General features: G+C 38.8%; 1 pseudogene; it reads right to left on the reverse strand.

The window, feature by feature from the left end:
• Positions 1-390: 390 nt before the first annotated feature.
• Positions 391-3,899, reverse strand: LOC120875990 (annotated as a pseudogene).
• Positions 3,900-8,288: the final 4,389 nt, after the last annotated feature.

Below are 8,288 nucleotides of genomic sequence, written 5' to 3' on the forward strand. Positions count from 1 at the left end.
TCCTATTTTAAGGAAATAATTATTAGATACTATTCTCCATACATATATCAGTCAATCAAAAACATTGTCATTCTACAGTAGGCTATTCTGTCACTTCATGAGATAAAAGACAGGTTTTGGTTTTAATTTTTTTGTTTGTTTGCAACCTATAGTAATATAAAATTCAAAGTAAATGATTATATTTTGTATTTAAATTTTATCTCTTAAATCGCACTTCTTTTTTTTTTGCATCTTAGGTCTCTTTATTTGCCATGTACAAAGGGTGCAAATTCATAAACTGGCACTATAAAGATTCTTGATCCTAAAGGAACACAATGGCAGCTCTTCTGGAAATACAATAACCTGCTGAAAAATTGTCTATACATCTGTTTAAAAGGAGAGAAACTTTCCTTATTTGAAGAGTTTATTCATGGACTCTTTCACATCCTTATTCCTCAAGCTGTAGATCATGGGGTTCAACATAGGAAACACTAGAGTGTAAAATGTAGAAACGATTTTGCCGCTATCAAAAGAATAGTTAGAGTGTGGACGGGAGTAGATGTAGAGAATGGAGCCATGGTACAAGGTGACAGAGATCAGGTCGGGGGAGCAGGTGGAGAAGGCCTTGAGGCGGCCTTGGGTGGAGGGGATCCTCAAGATGGTGGCGATGATGAAGAGGTAGGAAGCAAATAGGAACACAGAAGGGGTGATGACATTAGAAGCCAGGAGGAAATACATCAGAGTCTGGTAGCCATCCTTGTTGCCACAAGCTAACTTCACCAGGGGAAGCAAATCACACACATACAAAAGTCATCAATGACATTGTCATTACAGAAGTTTATGGTAAATATTCTTTTGGTGATGATAGGACAGTTAATAAAGCCACCAAGGTATGAGGCAGCTACAAAAGAATGCACATAGCTTTATGGACATGGCCTGAGAATAAACAAGTGGCTTTGAGATGAATGTATAGTGGTCATAAGCCACGGCAGCCAACAGGTAGCACTCACTGTATGCCAGCCCACCAGAGAAGAACTGGGCTACACAGCCAGCAAAGGAGATGCTCTTGTCTTCAGAGATGCAAGTCACTAGGATCTTTGGAGTGTAGACAGAGGAATACCAGAGATCCAGAAAAGACAGATTCCCAGTGAAAAGATACGTGGGTGTGTGCAGTCAGGAGTCATTACTGATCAACATGGGTGTGTGCAGTCAGGAGTCATTGCTGATCAACACTGTGAGGGTGGTATTTCCTAGCACAGTCCTAGAATAGACTCCAAGGACTCCACAGACAGGACAGCTGTGTCCTGGGGTCTGTCGTGAAGCCCACCAGGAGGAAGTCAGTCACTGTGTAATTGCTTCTCTCCACGGTTACAGGGAATCTTACCTAAGAAGAGAAAAAATGAGTTCAGCTTGAATCGCTGTTGCTGAATACATAGGAAATGTGCCAAATAAAGGATATTGTATCAGTGTTGTAACTAAAAATCTATAATCCAACAATTTCCACTTTAGGAAGAGTTTTCATTTTGTAACAAACCACTGTTTACAGTTATATATATTTCTCTTTTTTTAATTAATTTATTTTTTATTGAAGGATAATTGCTTTACAGGATTTTGCTATTTTCTGTCAAACCTCAACATGAATTGGCCATACGTATACATATATCCCCTCCCTTTTGAAACCACTCCCATCTCCCTCCCCATCCCACCCCTCTAGGTTGATACAGAGCCCCCATTTGACTCTCCTGAGCCATACAGCAAATTCTAGTTGGCTATCCATTTTACATATGGCAACATAAGTTTTTATGCTACTCTTTCCATACACTTAAGTACATTAAATTTTTCAACAGTTTATTTGATCAAATATACCTCAGATATGCAGATGGCACCACCCTTATGGCAGAAAGTGAAGAAAACTAAAGAGCCTCTTGATGAAAGTGAAAGAGGAGAGTGAAAAAATTGGCTGAAAGCTCAACATTCAGAAAACTAAGATCATGGCATCTGGTCCCATCAGTTCATGGAAAATAGATGGGGAAACAGTGGCTGATTTTAATTTTTTGGCCTCTGAAATCACTGCAGATGGTGATTGCAGCCATGAAATTAAAAGACACTTACTCCTTGGAAGGAAAGTTGTGACCAACCTAGATAGCATATTAAAAAGCAGAGACATTACTTCGCCAACAAAGGTCCCTCTAGTCAAGGCTATGGTTTTTCTAGTAGTCATGTATGGATATGAGAGTTGGACTATAAAGAAAGCTGAGTGCTGAAGAATTGATGCTTTTGAGCTGTAGTGTTGGAGAAGACTCTTGAGAGTCCATTGGACTTCAAGGAGATCCAACCAGTCCATCCTAAAGGAGATCAATCCTGGGTGTTCATTGGAAGACTGATGTTGAAGCTGAAACTCCAATACGTTGGCCATCTGATGTAAAGAGTTGACTCACTGGAAAAGACCCTGATGGTGAGAGGGATTGGGGACAGGAGGAGAAGGGGATGACACAGGATGAGATGGTTGGATGGCATCACCGACTCAGTGGACATGAGTTTGAGTGAACTCTGGGAGTTGGTGATGGACAGGGAAGCCTGTTGTGCTGTGGTTCATGGAGTCACAAAGAGTTGGACAGGACTGAGCGACTGAACTGAACTGAACCTTTGAATCAGGCAACCTCCAAAGTAGTTAAGAGCACTCCATGGATAGGAGCTAGAGTTGTTTTTACAGAGAAGACACAGAGCAGAGAGAGGAGGTCATTTGTTTGGCTCTAGATTAACTGGTTGCTTATTTTGGAAACCAATGATAAGCAAAAATCCCAGCTGGTGGTTTGTGATTGCTGTCCTTAGTTTCATTCTGTGGGATTAGGTATACTGACTGTGGTTTAGTGCTTGGTTCGCTTACAGTGGTTATTAAGGTATAAATGAGAGACGCTGCACTGTATTGGCTTCTGTGTTTAGTGGCTTTATATTCAATTCCAAATTTCTAAAGTTGGTTAATTGATTTTACCTCTTAAGGTGAACATTCAATTAAAAGAAGGATGAACTCATTATTTCTACTTACTGTAATTTAGTATTCTTTATAGTGTTAGTTTGCTTTTTGCTAAGTGCTTGACTTTTTAGCTTAAATTGTAACATTTTTTATATCTGAAATGCTGAATTCCATGTGTTTTCATTATATTTTCAAAAGAATAGATATTTTTTTCTTTCAGTGCCTCCATGTACTGGGACACTGCTCAGCAAATTAAATTCATATGCCATAATAATATCTATGTGGATAAGAAAGTATCCAGATTTAAAAAAGGTAATATTTACAAAATTTTTGGGAAAATATATACTGAAGGATGACATGCAATGACAAAATTATAAAATACACAAGGTTAACTGTATTTTATACATATTCTGAGTAAAAATTATATTAGCAATAATCTAAAGACACAGTTTAGATGGAATTCATACATGTTTCATAAGTAATATAGTACTAGAAATTTGCACTAATTATATTTTTGTTGCTTTTTAATTTTTTATTATTAAGAATTTTTTTCCCTCAGCAACCGTTAGGCAAAAATACATGTCTTAGAATACAACTATGAAAACAAGTACTCTATCTGATGGTAAAGATATTTGCTCACTCTTTTGAGGATTCCCAGAATATAGATTATAGATGTTCTATTGAAATGGGTAGTCAGGGATATATCTAGCTATTGCGCATTTGTATTACACTTAAGAGACAATTTCAATCACATTAATTTCCCACCAACCTGTCACTATATGTCTAAATAAGTAAAAATTCTGGTGAATAGAAAGTTGCTTCCTGTTGTCTTGAAAGTTATACAAACACTCCGTTTGCACTAGACTATTGATGTGTTAATGAAACTTACTTCTGAGTAAAATATCAGAAAGTGTAAGATTGTTCCTTCCTTGCTTTTGTCACTCATACTCTCGAAAGGTTTCTTCATCAAGGCTAAAAGACCATGCAAACCTAAATCCAATGGCCATTCTAGTCCTCACCTGATTTGATCTTTAACCAGCATTTGAAATAGCTTATCAGTCCTTCCTGCTGCATTCTCTTCCCTTTGTTTGCAGGTCATCAGGTTCACCTTGGTTTTCTTCTCCTTCTAATGGTGCGTATTCTCAGTGCTATTCCCCACCCCCACCCCCACTCTACCATTTTGAATTTTGGCTAGTCCCAGAATCAACCCTGGAATCCCATCTCTTTTCCATCCGTGGTTACCTCTTGGTGGACCATACAGTTTAATGACTTTGAGTTATCTCTATATATGTGACCCTACCTATCTACCTATATCATCTCTTTTTAAAAAAAATTAAATTTATTTATTTTAATTGGAGGCTAATTATTTTACAATATTGTATTGGTTTTGCCATACATCAACATGAATCCACCACGGGTGTACACGTGTTCCCCATCCTGAAAACCCCCTCCCACCTCTGTCCTCGTACCATCCCTCTGGGTCATCCCAGTGAACCAGCTTCAAGCATCCTGTATCCTGCATCAAACCTGGACTGGCGATTCGTTTCATATATCCTCTCTTGATCATTTTTATTCTCTGACCTTCAGGCTCATGGATCCAAGTGCCTACTTAACATCTCTCATAGGATGTCTATTGGGAAGTTTAGGAAAAAATGTCTTTCTAATAATCCTTCCTAAGCCTTCATTCTCTCAATCTTCTTCACTGCAGTAAAGGCATTATCTTAATTAGTGGAGAGTGAAAAAGTTGGCTTAAAGCTCAACATTCAGAAAACGAAGATCATGGTATCTGGTCCCATCACTTCATGGGAAATAGATGGGGAAACAATGAAAACAGTGTCAGACTTTATTTTGGGGGCCTCCAAAATCACTGCGGATGGTGACTGCAGCCAATAAATTAAAAGATGCTTACTCCTTGGAAGAAAAGTTATGACCAACCTAGATGGCATATTGAAAAGCAGAGACATTACTTTGCCAACAAAGGTCAGTCTAGTCAAGGCTATGGTTTTTCCAGTGGTCATGTATGGATGTTAGAGTTGGACTGTGAAGAAGGCTGAGCACCAAAGAATTGATGCTTTTGAACTGTGGTGTTGGAGAAGACTGTTAAGAGTCCCTTGGACTGCAAGGAGATCCAACCAGTCCATTCTGAAGGAAATCAGCCCTGGGATTTCTTTGGAGGGAATGATGCTGAAGCTGAAACTCCAGTACTTTGGCCACCTGATGCAAAGAGTTGACTCATTGGAAAAGACTCTGATGCTGGGAGAGATTGGGGGCAGGAGGAGAAGAGGATGACAGATGAGATGGCTGGACGGCATCACCAACTCTATGGACGTGAATCTGAGTGAACTCCAGGAGTTGGTGAGGGACAGGGAGGCCTGAAATGCTACAATTCATGGGGTGGCAAAGAGTCGGAAGTGAACTGAACTGTTCAGACATTTTTTACTCCTTTTTGTTTTTTACACTGTAGCTAATTGGCAACCTCTTCATTCTACCTTCAAAATATATCCAGAACTTAACCAACTGCTCCCAGTTTCAGTGATCCCACCATCCATGAGCCCACTCTCATTTCACGTTTGTGTTATTGCCGTTGCCTGACGCCCTCCCTGACTCCTCCCTACTTCCATCCTCATCTCATTTGAGTGTCTCAATAAGGAAGCCAGAGTGATCCTGTTAAAATGCCAGATGGATTGTGTTAGACCTCATCTTCAAACACTCCGTGACTTCAGAACTTTTCCAGAGTAAAGGCCCAAATCCTTACAAAGATGTGCAAAGCTCATGACATTTCTGCTCTGGCTCTACTGTTCTCCCTTTCACTGTCCACTCCAGCTATGACACCCTCCTTTCAGTTCCCACATAAACTGATCCACTCAGAGCCTTGATAGTTATTCACTCCTGTGGTTAGAATACCCTTCCTCAAATATCTTTACAGAGAAGATATTTCCCTGTCTTTTTTCAGGTGTCCATTGCCACTAATATCCCCCATTTTCAAGGATTCCCTGATCACTGTACTCAGTCTGCTTCCTGATATTCTTATATCCCTTTTCTTTTGTATGATTATCATAGAACTGCTTATTTTCTAATATTACATATATCCCATTAGTTTAACTTATTCTCTTTTTTATTATTAATAAAGTATAATCTTTCACATTCGCTTTTGATGGAAAACGTATGTCAGTTCAATTTTTACTTTATTTTGATTTGTAGGTTTCCTATGAAAGTTTTGTGGGCTGTTTTTTCTAACTGAATACAAATATATATATACTGAAAACATTTGGTGGCTGGGCAAAAACTCTGAAAACATAGATTCATGAAAAGTAGACGTGGTTTCCTATGAGAAAGTGTTGAACAATCCTAGACCACACTTTAAAATTCCTATCTTCCATTTCTTTATGTTCTATGATTTCTCATATTATTCCAGAAGTTTGTCATATATAAAAATATTAGATAAGTATTTTGAATAATTTCAGTTCAGTTCAGTTCAGTCCCTCAGTTATGTCCAACTCTTTGTGACCCCAGGAACTGCAGCACAACAGGTCTCCCTGTCCAGCACCAACTCCCGGAGTTCACCCAAACCCATGTCCATCGAGTCGTTGATGCCATCCAGCCATCTCATCCTCTGTTGTCCCCTTCTCCTCCTGCCCTCAATCATTCCCAGCATCAGGATCTTTTCAAATGAGTCAGCTCTGCACATCAGGTGACCAAAGTATTGGAGTCTCAGCTTCAGCATCAGTCCTTCCAATGAAAACCTAGGAGTGATCTCCTTTAGGATGGACTGGTTGGATCTCCTTGAAGTCCAATGGACTCTCAAGAGTCTTCTCCAACACCACAGTTCAAAAGCATTTCTGACTCAAAAGCTTTGCTAGGTGTTTCACATGAATTGTTCTATTTATTCCCACAACATCTATCATAGGTATGTTTAAAGATTAATAGCAGTGATTTTATAGATGGCCAAGTCAAGGTTTCATAAGTATCTAGTAATTGCAGAGTTAGTAAATATTTGGGCTGTCTTCCTCCAGAGAGCTGGTACTTAACTTCTAAGCCACTTCCTTTAACACCTGATACTAGGTTAAGAGATGCTTATGCATTCCATGAGTCCCTCTCCTTTTAGTTATAAGACCTTAACTCAAACACAATAGAATAATGCCAAGAGATTCAGAGGCTATCCACGTGAGTACTTCATACCATTGGCATAAGATGAATGCTTCCAAGTAGCTTCCAAATCATCTTTTGGCAGAGTCCTGTGTCTCTTCACTGGCAGCCAATGCTGATTATGAGTACAGAGATATTCCACTCACCTCACCCAGGACCATGACACTTGCTTGTAGTTATCACAGTCACAGCCAACAGGATCATAACGTGGGTCCAGATAAATTATACTTGCTCAAGTTTCCCAGTGTATTTGACTTGTTAAGTACATCATGGGTTCATAGCTTTGAAAGTCTCTAAACGGCAATTAATCAAAAAGTGTGTTGACTTTATTTAGGAGAATCTGAGGTGGTATACTGACCTGTAATGTAATGACTTCTCATCTGTAATACTGCATTTCTTACAATTGTGGGGAGAGTTAATAGAGAGAATGTATCTAAAGTGATAAGAATGGTTGGGACCCAATGTGATGTATTGATTATTTGATGTTATCTTAGTTATTAATGTCATGTAATTGCTAAGTGGTGGAATTATTATTATGCAAAAGAGCAAAGGTGCTAAAATTGGTGGTGAAACAGCCCTTTCCCTTTGTTCTTTTCCAACCTTTGCTCTTTAACTCTGCTAGTCAAGCATATTCTCCTTTACCCCAGAGCTCTTTTGATGAGTTAAAATTGCCTATCATGGTGCCTCAACCCATCTTCTGGTGATTGCATTTCTCTATCTTATGCTCCAGGGGAGTCACTGATACCTCTGTGGATCTTCTCAATTGAAAATGCTCAAATCCACAGCATAAACACACACACACAAACAAAATAGTGCACACAGTTTCACTGTTTCCCTTTAAGCTTAAACATGGTTACCTTCTCATGGGTTAAATATTTTACTTTAAAAAAATAATTCTTTTCCAGCAATCTCACCCAGAGGTTATGACAACCTGAGAGGAATGATCAGCTATTGTCTAACATTCTTTTTATTTTATTTTTTTTTTTTTTCTAACATTCTTTTTAAATGTACATTTTGTCCTTGTATCCCCTGGGACAAAAACAAATTTAAAAAATTCAACTTTTTGTGATTTATTTTGAGCCTGAGCATGAGGGCTTTTTTCAGCCTTCTGTCCCCTAGGGCTCTTGGAACAGCTACAGACGTCTTCCAGTGTAAATGATTCTCAATTGCTTCTTTGTCGTTGCATTTT

This window comes from Oryx dammah, unplaced genomic scaffold (genome assembly GCF_014754425.2).
Source record: "Oryx dammah isolate SB20612 unplaced genomic scaffold, SCBI_Odam_1.1 HiC_scaffold_17, whole genome shotgun sequence".
NCBI classification, from domain to species: domain Eukaryota; kingdom Metazoa; phylum Chordata; class Mammalia; order Artiodactyla; family Bovidae; genus Oryx; species Oryx dammah.